The sequence below is a fragment of the Bos mutus genome, chromosome 15, assembly GCF_027580195.1.
Source record: "Bos mutus isolate GX-2022 chromosome 15, NWIPB_WYAK_1.1, whole genome shotgun sequence".
Taxonomy (NCBI): domain Eukaryota; kingdom Metazoa; phylum Chordata; class Mammalia; order Artiodactyla; family Bovidae; genus Bos; species Bos mutus.
In genome coordinates, this window is record NC_091631.1 from 32,542,384 (window position 1) to 32,555,634 (window position 13,251).

A 13,251-nucleotide genomic window follows, 5' to 3' on the forward strand; every position below is an offset into this window, starting at 1 on the left:
GTGCTGTCTTAACTAAATATAATATCTTAACATGCTGCTGCTGCTGCTAAGTCACTTCAGTTGTGTCCGACCCTATGCGACCCCAGAGACGGCAGCCCACCAAGGTCCCCTGTCCCTGGGATTCTCCAGGCAAGAACACTGGAGTGGGTTGCCATTTCCTTCCAATGCAGGAAAGTGAAAAGTGAAAGACAAGTCACTCAGTCATGTCCAACTCCTAGAGACCCCATGGATTGCAGTCTATCAGGCTCCTCCATCCATGGGATTTTCCAGGCAAGAGTACTGGAATGGGGTGCCATTGCCTTCTCCAAAATAAAACATAGGAGGAGCATATAGATGCATATAGTAGTAATAAAAGACTTATCAGTTCAGTTGTCACTCAGTCGTGTCCAACTCTTTGCGACCCCATGAATTGCAGCATGCCTGGCTCCCTGTCCATCACCAACTCCCAGAGTGCACCCAAACTCATGTCCATTGAGTCAGTGATGCCATCCAGCCATCTCATCCTCTGTCGTCCCCTTCTCTTGCTGCCCCCAATCCCTCCGTGCATCAGAGTCTTTTCCAATGAGTCAACTCTTCACATGAGGTGGCCAAAGTATTGGAGTTTCAGCTTTAGCATCAGTCCTTCCAAAGAACACCCAGGACTGATCTCCTTTAGGATGGACTGCCTGGATCTCCTTGCAGTGCAAGGGACTCTCAAGAGTCTTCTCCAACACCACAGTTCAAAAGCATCAATTCTTCTGCACTCAGCTTTCTTCACAACCAACTTTCACATCCATACATGACCACCAGAAAAACCGTAGCCTTGATTAGATGGACCTTTGTTGGTAAAGTAATGTCTCTGCTTTTGAATATGCTGTCTAGGTTGGTCATAACTTTTCTTCCAATGAGTATCGTCTTTTAACTTCATGGCTGCAATCACCATCTGCAGTGATTTTGGAGCCCCAAAAAATAAAGTCTGACACTGTTTCCACTGTTTCCCCATCTATTTCCCATGAAGTGATGGGACCAGATGCCATGAACTTAGTTTTCTGAATGTTGGGCTTGAAGCCAACATTTTCACTCTCCTCTTTCACTTTCATCAAGAGGCTTTTGAGTTCCTCTTCACTTTCTGCCATAAGGATGGTGTCATCTGCATATCTGAGGTTATTGATATTTCTCTTGGCAATCTTGATTCCAGCTGTGCTTCTTCTAGCTCAGAGTTTCTCATGATGTACTCTGCATATAAGTTAAAGACACAAGGTGACAATATACAGCCTTGACATACTCCTTTTCCTATTTGGAACCAGTCTGTTCCATGTCTGCGGGAGCGGCGTGAGGACCTCCACCCGTGGCAAAGGTCATGAGGAAGGAGGCTCAGCATATGCAAAGGCGGATCGAGCCTCAGGAGTCCCCTGAAATTCTCATCCATCTACCCCCAAATCCAGAGCCTGCCTACTTTACTACTTTGTGTTCTCACCTACACCTCTGACTTTACGGGGGTTGTTCCCACCACCTCTTTTGGAGAAGGAGTTAACTTAGAGCTCCAGTTAATAATAATTCCTGGGCATGATAGGAGTGTTTCAACCTACAAATTCCTCTGAAGGTTCTCTAGCCTGCCTGACAGGCTTGTCCGCCACATGTGATTGCTCACAGCCTCCCAACCGTGAGAGGCACGAGATGCTTTAAACCTTCTAAAAACAGGTTCTTTAGAGAAGTTAGAAAACTATTAGTATAATAGAGTGGGCTGATTAGAAATTGTATTGATGAAGGGTTTTTCATTTGTTGAGCCAATGTTCACTGCTAAGTCTCCACATCCCATGCCCTTATACACATTAAAGAATATATAGAAGAAATAAGTATTAACCTTTGATATTAATCACGTTAGACCTTAGGCTAAGTAAATTCTTTCCTTAATTAAAACCCACTACACCCTAACCCTATAGGAATGTAACTTTATTTGGGTGGCGTCTGTTTTAAGAATAATCACCTCTGGAGAAATAAGTATTGACTGACCGCTGTCACAAGGAAAGAGTCATAAATTGTCAGCAGGCCCTCCTGGCCAGAAGATGATATAACACCCTAAGACCTCTGTATATATTTGTATAAAGCACCTGACTTTAATAAAAGTCAGGACTGCTGACCCTGTGTGACTTTGTATAACATCTCAGTGTATAAAAACAGATCCTGGACAAATAAAAAATGGGATCAGTTCCTCAAAAGACTGGTCTCCCCATGTCTCTCTCTCTCAAACTCTGGCTGAGTTTCCATCTGGAGCACGGAGCCCGCCAAGCTTACTAATTTTGCCTGGGCTTCTAAGATCTGACTGGGGAGGCCTCAGTGTCTCCTCTCCTTTGGGAGAATGTAAGGACACCTGTGGCCTATGTAAGTGGTGCAAGCTTCTTGTCTTGAAGTTTTATTGGTTTCCTCGTAAACCAAGCTACTCAGCCTCTTTTCTCCACTGAATTTTCCTACTGAAATATCCTCATTCTATTACTCTTTGTATCTCTAATTAATATTTAATTAAAGCTATTATTTCCTGATTGCCAAAGCCGTCTCCCCTTGAACTCCCTGGATCAGCCAGGGCTGGACCTTGGCACATGTCCAGTTCTAACTGTTGCTTCCTGACTTGCATACAGATTTCTCAAGAGGCAGGTCAGGTGGTCTGATATTCCCATCTCTTTCAGAATTTTCCACAGTTTATTGTGATCCACACAGTCAAAGGCTTTGGCATAGTTAATAAAGCAGAAATAGATGTTTATCTGGAACTCTCTTGCTTTTTCCATGATCCAGTGGATGTTGGCAATTTGATCTCTGGTTCCTCTGCCTTTTCTAAAACCAGCTTGAACATCTGGAAGTTTAAGGTTCATGTATTGCTGAAGCGTGGCTTGGATAATTTTGAGCATTACTTTACTAGCCTGTGAGATGAGTGCAACTGTGTGGTAGTTTGAGCATTTTTTGGCATTGCCTTTTGGGATTGGAATGAAAACTGACCTTTTCCAGTCCTGTGGCCACTCCTGAGTTTTTCAAATTTGCTGGCATATTGAGTGCAGCACTTTCACAGCATCATCTTTTAGGATTTGGAATAGCTCAACTGGAATTCCATCACCTCCACTAGCCTTGTTCATAGTGATATTTTCTAAGGCCCACTTGACTTCACATTCTAGGATGTCTGGCTCTAGGTGAGTGATCACACAATCATGATTATCTTGGTTGTGAAGATTTTTTGTACAGTTCTTCTGCTTATTCTTGCCACCTCTTCTTAATATCTTCTGCTTCTCTTAGGTCCATACCATTTTTGTCCTTTATCGAGCCCATCTTTGCATGAAATGTTCCCTTGATATCTCTAATTTTCTTAAGAGATCTTTAGTCATTCCCATTCTGTTGTTTTCCTCTATTTCTTTGCATTGGTCACTGAGGAAGGCTTTCTTATCTCTCCTCGCTATTCTTTGAAACTCTGCATTCAGATGTTATATCTTTCCTTTTCTTTCCTTTGCTTTTCGCTTTTTTTCATAGCTATTTGTAAGGCCTCCCAAGACAGCCATTTTTTTTTTTTGCATAATAAATATTTCTCTAGACATACATGCAGAAACATAATTGTATCCCACAAATAAAATGTTATACCTGCATAAACATATGTGTATCTCACAAATAAAATCTCACAAATGATAAAAAATTAAAATTCAGAAAAATGGCATGGCATACACTATCTATATAAAGTTTAAAATATGCTTTAAAATATTATGAATTAACTAAGGATTCATACTTAAGTAGTGAAAATAAAATATATAAAATGTTATGGAAATGGTATGATATAATTCAACCCTGAAGAATAAAAGTAAAACAAATATTACATGAATAAACTGCACTGGAGGCTCTTAATATTTTTGTAGCACTTTGTTTCTTAATCTACATAATGAATATAAGAATGTATTCTATATTGTTCTTTATAAGCTTTGTGTGTCCAAAGTAGACTAAAATAAAAGAAACCTAGATTTGACATTGGTAGGCATGATAACATCATAAGTCATCTGAAAACATACATTTAATTATTAATTATGTTATCTAGAATCTAGCTTTTCTTCAGTGTTTTGAGATATTACCATAGTTGCATAATATACATTATACACTTGGACATCTATGTTGATGCCTTTTGCCCAGTTATTTATTTCTAAACCATAACCTAATTGTTCAAAGTAAAGAGGTTTTATAATGCACTTTAATTTCTAGTAGAATAAGCTCCCCTCTGTTGAATTATTATCTTCAGATATTTGTTTTTCCCATTTAATTTCAGAGTCATTTTGCCAAAATTTCAAGCAAAGTAGATAAAACTTATGTGAATTTTGCCTTGAATGTACAAATTCATTTAAGGAGAAGTTATAGTCTTCAAACATAGGCATGCTTTTGGTGTTTATAGACACCAGACACAAACAAAAACATGTGAAATCTTATGAAATAGGATACATTTTAAGTTCATATTAAAATGAGCTGATTCATCTGCTTGTTCATTCATTTGACATTTATATATGCCCACTATTTGGGCTTACCTGGTGGCTCAGTAGGTAAAGAAGTTGCCTGCAATGCAGGAAACTTGGGTTCAGTCCTTGGGTCAGGAAGATCCCTGGAGACGAAAAAATGGCAGCCCACTTTAATGTTCTTGTTTGGGAATCCCATGGACAGAGGAGCCTGGCAGTCTTCAGTCCTTGGGACTGCAAGAGTAGGACATGACTTAGCAAAACTAAACTACCTACTATTTGCCATATATGATGTTAGTGAGAGGCATATAGGATCTGGAGAGAAATCAGATGGGAATGATTGTCCAGAAAGTTAAGGTTAAAAGTTTTGATTAAAATGAGGATCCTCTGGTCAATAACAGAAGGTGCTTGATAGAATTGGGGACATATTATGCAAGAAAAGTTTCTTTAGTAGCTTTCATGTATTTGACAGGACCAAAGATAAAATAATGGGAAGGAGGACTAGGAAGAAATGATTATTTTTTTCTTGTTACCTGTCATTATAGCCCCTCAGGGCCAACTTGGAACAGTGAGAAAAGCAAATGACTGAGCCCAGAATTTTTGCCTGTTATTAGAGCCACAGCAGCTGCCTGGTGCTTGAGCAGCAGCTGTGAGGCACTGGAGTGATTGTGAAGTGATACCCCACATCCAAGGACAAAGGAGAAGCCCCAGCAAATGGTAGGAGGAGCAAAATCACAGTTAGAATCAAACCCCATACCCACCAGAGATGCTCAGAGCACTCAAACATACCTTGTACATGTCAGGACCCAGAGACCTCACAGAGACTGAGACAGAACTGTATGTGAGTGTCTCTTGAAGAGGTATGGGTCAGCAGTGGACTGCTGCAGGGGCAGGGGCTCTGGGTGCAGTAGACCTGGGTATAGCAAAAGCCCTCTTGGAGAAGGTTGCCATTAACTCCACCATAGAGCTGCTAGAACTTACACAGGACTGAGGAAACAGACTTTTGGAGGGTACAAACAGAACCTTATGTGCACCAGGACCCAGGAGAAAGGATCAGTGACCCCACAAGAGACTGACCCAGACTTTCCCATGAGTGTCCAGGAGTCTCTGGTGGAGGCTTGGGTTGGCAGTGGCCTGATGCAGGGTTGGGGGCACTGAGTGTAGTGGAGCTTGCATGGGACATTTTAAAGGAGGTCGCCATTGTCTTCATTACCCCACTCTTTGCCCCCTCAGGTCAAATAACAGGGAGGAACACAGCCCCACACTTCAACAAAAAATTGGATTAAAGGTTTACTGAGCATGGCCCTGACCATCAGAACAAGACCCAGTTTCCCCCTCAGTCTCTCCCATCAGGAAGCTTACATAAGCCTCTTATCCTTCTTCATCAGGGCAGACAGAATGAAAACCACCATCACAGAAAACAATTTAATCACAAGGACCACAGCCTTGTCTAACTCAATGAAACTATGAGCCATGCCATGTAGGGTCACCCAAGATGCATGGGTCATGGTGGAGAGTTCTGATAAAACGTGGTCCACTGGAGCAGGGAATGACAAGCCACTTCAGTATTCTTGCCTTGAGAACCCCATGAACAGTGTGAAAAGGCAAAAAGATAGGACACCAAAAGATGAACTTGCCAGGTCAGTAGGCACCCAGTATGCTACTGAGATCAGTGGAGAAATAATCCAAGAAAGAATGAAGAGACAGAGCAAAGCACAAACAACACCCAGTTGTGGATGTGACAGGTGATGGAAGCAAGTTCCAATTCTCTAAGAGCAATATTGCATAGGAACCTGGAATGTCAGGTCCATGATTCAAAGCAAATTGGAAGTGGTCAAACAGGAGATGGCAAGAGTGAACATGAACATTTTAGGAATCAGCGAACTAAAATGGACTGGAATGGGTGAATTTATCTCATATGACCATTATATCTACTACTGTGGGCAAGAATCCCTTAGAAGAAATGAAGTAGCCATCAGAGTCAACACATGAGTCTGAAATGAAGGACTTGGGCGCAATCTCAAAAACAAGAGTGATCTCTGTTTCTTTCCAAGGCAAACCATTCAATATCACAGTAATCTAAGTCTATGTCCCAACCAGTAAAGCTGAAGAAGCTGAATGATTCTATGAAGACCTACAAGACCTTCTAGAACTAACACCAAAAAGATGTCCTTTTCATTACAGAGGACTGGAATGCAAAAGTAGGAAGTCAAGAAACACCTGGAGTAACAGGCAAATTTGGCCATGGAGTACAGAATGAAGCAGGGCAAAGGCTAATAGAGTTTTGCCAAGAGAATGCACTGGTCATAGCAAACACCTCTTCCAATAACAGAAGAGAAGACTCTACACATGGACATCACCAGGTGGTTAATACTGAAATCAGATTGATTATATTCTTTGCAGCCAAAAATGAAGAGGCTCTATACAGTCAGCAAAAACAAGACTGGGAGCTGACTGTGGCTCAGATCATGAACTCCTTCTTACCAAATTCAGAACTAAATTGAATAAAGTAGGGAAAACACTAGACCATTCAGGTATGACCTAAATAAAATCCCTTACGATTATACAGTGGAAGTGAGAAATAGATTTAAGGGACTAGATCTGATAGACAGAGTGCCTAATGAACTATGGACAGAGGATCGTGACATTGTACAGGAGACAGGGTCAAGACCATGCCCAAGAAAAAGAAATGCAAAAAAGCAAAATGGCTGTCTGAGGAGGCCTTACAAATAGTTGTGAAGAGAAAAGAACCAGAAGAGAAAAAAAGTTAAATCCATTTGAATGCACATCCATTTGAATGCAGAGTTCCAAAGAATAGCAAGGAGAGATAAGAAATCCCTTCCTCAGTGATCAGTACAAAGACACAGAGGAAAGCAATAGAATGGGAAAGACTAGAGATCTCTTCAAGAAAATTAGAGATACCAAGGGAACATTTCATGCAAAGATGGGCTCAATAAAGGACAAAAATGGTATGGACCTAACAGAAGCAGAAGATATTAAGAGAGGTAACAAAAATACTCAGAAGAACTATCCAAAAATAATCTTTATGACCCAGATAATCACAATGGTGTGATCACTCACCTAGAGCCAGACATCCTGGAATGCGAACTCAAGTGAGCCTTAGGAAGCATCACTATGAACAAAGCTAGCGGATGTGATGGAATTCCAGTTGAGCTATTTAAAATTCTAAAAGATGATACTGTGAATTTCAGTTGAGCTATTTAAAATTCTAAAAGATGATGATGTGAAAATGTTGCATTCAATATGCCAGGAAATTTAGAAAACTCAGCAGCAGCCACAGGACTGTCAAAGGTCAGTTTTCATTCCAATTCCAAAGAAAGGCAATGTCAAAGAATGCTCAAACTACCACACAATTACACTCATCTCACACACTAGTAAAATAGTGCTCAAAATTCTCCAATCCATGCTTCAACATTATGTCAACTAAGAACTTCCAGATGTTCAAGCAGGATTTAGAAAAGGCAGAGGAACCAGAGATTAAATTGCCAACATCTGTTGGATCATGGCAATGAACTCTCGAAAAGGAGGAAGGTTCCAGAAAAACATCTACTGATGCTTTATTGACTATGCTAACATTTTTGACTATGTGGATCACAACAAACTGTGGAAAATTCTTCAAGAAATGGAATAGCAGACCACCCGACCTGCCTCCTGAGAAATCTGTATGCAGGTCAGGAAGCAACAGTTAGAACTGGACATGGAACAACAGGCTGGTTCCAAATAGGGAAAGGAGTACATCAAGGCTGTATCTTGTCACCCTGCTTATTTAACTTAGATGCAAAGTACATCATGAGAAATGCTGGACTGGATGAAGCACAAGCTGGAGTCAAGATTGCTGGGAGAAGTAGCAATAACCTCAGATACGCAGATGACACCACCCTAATGGCACAAAGCAAAGAACTAAAAAGCCTTTTGATGAAAGTGAAGGAGGAGAGTGGAAAAGTTGGGTTAAAACCCAACATTCAGAAAACAAAGATCATGGCATCTGGTCCCATCACTTCATGGGAAATAGATGGGGAAAGATTGGAAACAGTGACAGATTTTATTTTGGGGGCTCAAAATCACTGCAGATGGTGGTGACTGCAGCCATTATATTATAAGAAGCTTGCTCATGAGCAGAAAAAATTATGACCAACCTAGATGGCATATTAAAATGCAGAGATATTGCTTTGCCAACAAATGTCCGTTCTAGTCAAAGCTATGGTTTTTCCAGTAGTCACGTATGGTTATGAGAGTTGATTATAAAGAAAGCTGAGTGCCAAGAATTGATGCTTTTGAACTGTGGTGTTGGAGAAGGCTCTTGAGAGTTCCTTGGATTGCAAGGAGATCCAACCAGTCCCTCCTAAAGGAAATCAGTCCTGAATATTCATTGAAGGACTGATGCTAAAGCTGAAACTCCAATACTTTGGCCACCTCATGCAAAGAACTGACTCATTGAAAAGATCCTAATGCTGGGAAAGATTGAAGATGCAAGGAGAAGGTGATGACAGGTGATTAGGTGGTTGGATGGCATTGCCGATTCAATGGACATGAGTTTGAGTAAATTCTGGGAGTTGGTGATGGACAGGGAGGCTTGGCATGCTGTAGTCCACAGGGTTGCAAAAGAGTTGGACATGACTGAGTGACTGAACTGAAGTGTACTGAAGAGCCACACCTTCTGCAGGGGAATCTGTGTGGATGCGTCTATGAGCAGGTGCATCTATGTTTATATTGATGTACTCTTTCTGTTAATACCTGTGATGGATTCATTTTGATATTTGGCAAAACTAATACAATTATGTAAAGTTTAAAAATAAAATAAAATTTAAAAAAAATATATTGATTGACCCAGCACCTTAACAGTCCTCTGCCACTGTTTCACTCTTATTGACACTGACTCTGAACAAAGTTGCCCTACAGAGCCTGTCTGCAGGAAGAACTTGCACTACATCAGGATTTAGAATCCAGCTCTCTGAGTCCTATTTCTGTTTAGTCTTTGCGAAATTTTTGATAGTTTTGTTCTGCATTGTGCATTTTGTGATGGACTTGGCAGCATACTTTTTGATGAACTTTAATACTTTGCTTCCTCTGGACTCTTGAGAAAAGAAACATTGGCCAAATCTGGATCCAGTCCTTGAGAGCATATAAACAGGCCAGCAAAGATGTATCTGCTTAGAGACACAACCATACAGCTTCCACTGCAGAAAGTTGGGACTCTAATAACATAAGAGACTATAAGGGCTGGGGAAATGGGAGTTGCAGAAAGTGACCTGAGGAGTGTCCATGGAAAAGCCCTTGACCTGCAAATAGGTTAGAGCGAAAGTCAGGATATCAACAACAGGGGTTTACCTCTTTTGCATTTATGAGCATGACTACTCCAGCCATGGAGTAAAGCTTTCCTGGCTCTCCTACCTACACATGTATAGGAATGAGGGCCACTGGGATACGAAACTGCAAAGCCCTAATCTAGTTCTAGATTAAGTTTTAGCTTCACATCCTGTCTCTCAGGCTCCTCCAGGACTGCAAAACCCTGGAAGTTTCCCAGAATCCCTAAAGTCAACCAGCTTTATCTACTGGGAGCACAGGGCAACCTCCAGAGTCAATGTTACACATAATAGTAGTGATGCATAGTGAGTACGTTTGGGAATCAGGAGTAAAAAGAGCTAATTCTGGGCATTATGGGGGCCTTTACTTAGGTTACTTAAAGAGCCACATCATGAAGAAAGCCTGAAGGTGAGGAGTGGAGAAATGCAAGACAATGAATGTGCTCTCCAAGAGGCAAATGGATGTTTACTGATATGCCTACATACATGTGTACACATTCACATGTCCATATTTGAAGACAGTGTGTGGGACTAGTTTTCCACTCTCTCGTTGCCTTACATTCAGGTAAGTGGCTCTAGGTGAGTAAGGGCTTTATATTCACATTCTGGTGGCCTCATCTCTGAGCTTCAGTTGATCAAAATCTCATCCCTTGTTTCATTCTTATTCATTATTATACATTTTTAGTCACTAGGGTCCCCTTGAGTCCCATGTGAACAGTAAATCTGTATTTTTAAATAATTGTGGATTGCTTTACTGTGTGAAAGTGATACATGTTCTCAAAAAATTTTCCTCATTGATAAATGTATATATTCCTTATCTGCACCATAAGTTTTCTTTTTCATCCCTTTTTACTTTTTTATAATACTTTTTTTTTTTTTAAATTAAAGTATAGTTGACTTACAATATTGTATTAGCTTCAGGTTATAGTCTAGTTATCCAATTTTTTGTAGATTACAAACATAAAATTTATTATAATATTACTGATTATATTCCCTGTTCTAGGCATTACATCCTTGTGACTTATTTATTTATAACAGGTAATTTGTACCTTTTAGTTCCCTTCACCTTTTTCACCCATTCTTCCACCTCCCCTCTGGCAACAGTTTGTTCTCTGTATCTTTGAGTCTATTTCTTGCTATTTTTTAATTTTTTAGATTCCTCATATGAGTGAAAATATACAAATATATTCCAAATAAAAAAGAAAAAAAAATATAGTTTTCTTTCCCTGTCCGACTTATTTCACTTAGCAAAAACCCTCTAAATCTATCCACATTGTCCCAAATGGCAAGTTTTTTATGGTTGAATAATATTACACTGTATATATAACATCATAAATGTATATATTTAAATTCTTGAATAGAAAATTATATTATAAACCTAAGTTTTATTATTTTTAAAAACTTTTGTTGACCTATTTGATCTTATTGCTGAGAGGGCTATGTAATATTTTATTAATTTCTCATTGAATTTATTTTTGTTTCACATATTTTAACTTATAGTCTTTAAGTGAAAATACATTAAAAATAGATGCAATATATTCTTAAAATTTAGCATGCTCTTAATAAACAATGAATCAATCTGTCCTTAATAAAATAGCTATGATAAAACATATTCTTAGATAGTAATTTTATGCCACATTATTACTACTCTAATACTACAATGTGCTACTGTATTATATTGATTATATATATCATGATATCAGAATTATTTTTATGCTACTTTAAATCCACCTTTTTCTCATTTATTATTATTTTTAATTTGAGTCCCAGGTTGTTCTTTTAGACTGCAACATAGAGGGGAATCAGGAGCATGAAGTCAATAGCAGTATTAACATACCAAGGTGTTATTACAAATTATAGCTTATCTAAATATAGTCTAAAAAACAGGGAGTCAGTGCTTCATAGGATATATTCAACCATAACAGTCTAAATTTCTTGCCAGATGGACACATGCGGGCTTACAGGAAAATCCAAACTGTGCTGAATCTTGGTGTTCAACTTTGGAAAACACTGTGGAAACCTACAATTCTGATCAAATGGAAGTCAAACAGTCTGTGGTGGTTTTGAAGATATTCTCTTTTTTTCAGTTTTATTGAGATATAGTTGATATACAGCACCTGTATAAGTTTAAAGAATATAGCATAATTTAACTTATATACCTCATGAAATGATTATCACACAAGGTTTTGTGAACATCTCTCATCTCATGTATAAACAAAATTTTAAAGACATAGAAAAATATTTTTCCTTTTGATAAGAACTCTTAGGATTTACTCTTAACTGTCATACATATTTATCATACTGCACATTACATCCCTGGTACTAATTATAACAGAAACTTTGTACCTTTTGATTGCCTCCATCCAGCCTCCCCAATTATTTTTGTGTATCTTAACATTCCAACTTTTATTTCTACTTTGCAAATCTTGATTCTTTTTAAAATCCAGGCAAGGTTGTTTCTGAATTGCTCTTTTCAGGTGCTCCACCAGGGGGCCAGCATGACTGACTGCAATGCCTCCCAGGGCCACCCCTCTTTCTTCCTTCTCCAAGGCATTCCTGGGATGGAGGACAAACACAAGTGGATCTCTATTCCTTTCTCTTCCATGTACTTTGTCACCATCCTGGGAACTGCACCATCCTCTTCACCATCTCCACAGAGCACTCCTGCATAAGCCCATGTTCCTGCTGCTTGGCATGCTGGCCCTCATGGACCTGGGCATGTCCACAACCACCATCCCCAAGGTGCTGTGCATCTTCTGGTTTGACCAGAGTGACATCAGCTTTGAGGGCTGCCTGGTCCAGCTGTTCTTCCTCCACTCCATCTCTGCCTTGCAGTCTGCCATCCTCATGTCCATGGCCTTTGACCGCTATGTGGCCATTTGTGAGCCCCTGCGCTATGCCACCATCCTTTCCAACAGCCGCATTGGGCTCATCGGCCTCGTGAGTTTAGTGCGAGCTGTCCTGCTCATTCTCCCCATGCCCATCCTCCTCCAGAAGATGCCCTTTCATGCCAGGCATGTCATCCCCACCACGTACTGTGAGCACATGGCTGTGGTGAAGATGGTGTGTGTGGACACCACGGTCAACAGGGTATATGGTCTGGTGGTGGCCTTGTTGGTTGCTGGGGTAGACATCTCAGCTATTGCCTCATCTTATGTGCTGATCATCCGGGCTGTAATGCGGCGGCTCTCTTCTAAGGAAGCCCATCAAAAAGCAGTAAATACCTGCACCACACACATCTGTGTCATGCTTCTCTATTACACTCCCCACTTTTCTCTTTTCTTGCTCACCGTTTTGGCCATGGCATTCCACCTCATGTGCACACCATTCTTGGCAGCCTCTACTTCCTTGTACCTCCAATGCTCAACCCTATTATTTATGCAGTGAAAACCAAAGAGTTTCGGGACAAATTGACAAAATATGGATGCTGGAGAAAGGAGCCCATAAATATTACCTATGGTCAGAAACCTGTCTGA

General features: G+C 40.1%; 1 pseudogene; it reads left to right on the forward strand.

Moving 5' to 3' along the window:
* The first annotated feature begins 12,273 nt into the window (after positions 1-12,273).
* On the forward strand, positions 12,274-13,251 carry LOC102282551 (olfactory receptor 52E4-like; annotated as a pseudogene).